The sequence below is a fragment of the Rhinopithecus bieti genome, unplaced genomic scaffold (assembly GCF_001698545.2).
Source record: "Rhinopithecus bieti isolate Rb0 unplaced genomic scaffold, ASM169854v2 scaffold_62, whole genome shotgun sequence".
Lineage (NCBI taxonomy): Eukaryota > Metazoa > Chordata > Mammalia > Primates > Cercopithecidae > Rhinopithecus > Rhinopithecus bieti.
In genome coordinates this window covers 286,930-289,220 of record NW_016802942.1, presented here as the reverse complement: position 1 = coordinate 289,220, position 2,291 = coordinate 286,930, and the positions used below count along the sequence as shown (strand labels likewise).

The 2,291-nt window shown below is 36.3% G+C and overlaps 2 protein-coding genes and 1 long non-coding RNA gene across 7 annotated transcripts in view; 2 read left to right on the top strand and 1 right to left on the bottom strand.

Annotated features, from left to right (window-relative positions):
* Window positions 1-219, top strand: part of OFD1 (OFD1 centriole and centriolar satellite protein) — a 49,753-nt gene extending 49,534 nt beyond the window's left edge. Inside the window, 1 exon segment of the mRNA XM_017891027.1 lies at window positions 160-219. The gene's annotated coding sequence lies outside the window, so the exon portion shown is untranslated.
* The window catches only part of GPM6B (glycoprotein M6B), a 183,055-nt gene that overhangs the window by 6,518 nt on the left and 174,246 nt on the right, over window positions 1-2,291 (bottom strand). The window lies entirely within an intron of this gene.
* The window catches only part of LOC108513123 (uncharacterized), an 11,815-nt gene continuing 10,393 nt past the window's right edge, over window positions 870-2,291 (top strand). The window contains exon 1 of the long non-coding RNA XR_001880869.1: window positions 870-898. This is a non-coding gene — a long non-coding RNA (uncharacterized LOC108513123). The remainder of the gene's footprint in view (window positions 899-2,291) is intronic.

The following is a 2,291-nucleotide window of genomic DNA, read 5'->3' as shown; positions in this document are numbered from 1 at the left end:
CAGGGAAGGAATTGAGAACATTATGAAGATAGCAAATAAACTTGACACAAAGTTTTACATTTTAATTTTTGTCTTTTCCTAATTTAGTTTAACAGGCTTTTCTCATGAAGAACCAGATGACTCTTGGTAACCATGTTTGCTGCCCAGCTTCTAACTTACATACTATGAGAAGTTACATAACATTTACTCCTTTGTAAATGTTTCTCTATCATCAGACAAAACTCAATAAAAATGTGTAATCCAGTGTGGGTTTTTTTTCCCCTAATTTTGATACCACAGTGTGTGAACCAAGAATAATCTAGTCACGTGAAACCTCTTCTCCAGTCATAGTATTTCTCATTCATTGTAATAAAAGGAACTGGCTTTTAACCTCATTTTGCCTTAAATTTTAAATGAGTATAACCTATCTTATTGGTCAACTCCAGGCCTACATTTTGGAAGTTTAAGCTGTGTTCTTTTCTCTCCAAAGTTGGGCTGCTACCTGTAAAACAGGTTATTTTCTCAGCATTACTCCTGTTTTGTCCCCGAACATAAAACAGATTTTCTAGGCATTAGAAATAGTAAGATATTGCCTCTGGTCTTTACTTTTGACATCTGTGGTTTGAATGTATGTGTCCCTCCAAAATTCATATGTTGGAATTTAACCCCCCCCCCTCCCAGTGTGATAGAATTAAGAGGTGGCGCCTTTCACAGGTGACTAAGAGTGGGATTAGTGACCTTATAAAAGGGCTTAATGGAACTAGTGAGGCCCTTTTGCCCTTCCACCATTTGAAGACACTGCATTGGTCCCCTCTGGAGAACACAGCAACAAGGCACCATCTTGGAAGCAGAGACTGGGCCTTCACCAGACATCCAACCTGCCAGTGCCTTGATCTTGGACTTCCCAGCCTCTCAAACGGTAAGAAACACATTTCTGGTCTTTATAAGTTACCCGGTCTAAGTTATTTTGTTACAGCAGCAGGAACAGACTGAGATAGCATTTTATTATGGAATCTTTGGTCCTCATAATGAATGGGCTTCAAGTATTTCATTTGTTTTTAAATGAATGGGCTCCTTCCCTATAATTGACTTCATTTTCATCTCTTAAAAGTCAAGTTTTACAAGGCAGAACTGGAAAAAAATTCTCTGCTCAACCCTCTAAAGGGTCCTAGGTTTTGTGGCAGGATCACTGTGGATAATAATAATAAGAGGCTGCTTGTGGTTTTATCTAACCATTATTTTACAGTTTCCTCTGGTGACTCATGTGACTTAATTGCACAAAATGCTACTTAAACAGAAGATACTAAGTAGTGTGACAAATAGCATATGAATTGAGCTCCTGATTGTTCTCCTGCCATGCGTGAACAAAGGGTGATGATCTAGAGTCAGCACCTCATTTAGGAATGGCCATGTGTCAATAGTGACACAGGCTGGGCCTCACTAAGAAAGGTCAGATGCAGAGAATCCAAATGCATAATCATGTTGACAGATAAGAGTTTAAACAGATTATAAAATAAAATCCTAAGTAACATATTTAGCTCTGCTACTCTAGAGAGTCAACTGTTAGAACTAGGTTTTTTTATATTCCAGAATAAATCTTCCAATAGACTTTTGTACCTTTGGTTTGAAAAATAACTACACACATGCTCTTATTTTGTTTCTACTTTGCTCAAGTTTAAGCCTCGTTGATCCTATAGGTAGATGGCATTTATTTGTTGAAAACTACTCAGAAAATTCTTACTTTACACAGAGAACTACAGAAGTGCTAGTGGCACTTTTATGCCCAATATAGCCCAGTGGATTATATAATATTTTCTGAAATTGCTGAAAAGATTTTTGCCAGAAATAAACCAAGCAGCACTCACAGACTTGATTTCCATACCAATGTGAAATCTTGACTATGCACATTGTTCAAAAGTGACACCATACTGAGGACAAAGATGGGATTTATGTATGGTAAAAAGGCAAGTGAATGAAGCTATAATTTTATTTCATTACTCTTAGTACATCCACAACTATTTCCACCTAAATAGATCTTTAAAATAAGCATACACAAGTATCGACTATTATCTACAAATATTTATTGTAACACTTGAATAGAACTACAGGAAGCCCTTGGCACTGATAGAAAATATTGATTCACTGTTAGGTTACAAAAATTTATACATAGCAAAATTTAATGCTCTTTACATAAAAAATATTAGACTACTTAAACAAAACTTCCAAAAATTCCTGGTAATAGCTACCAGAATTAGAAAAGTAAAATTAGGCTTTAGACACTGCCTCTTCTAGAACACTGGACTCTTGACAGC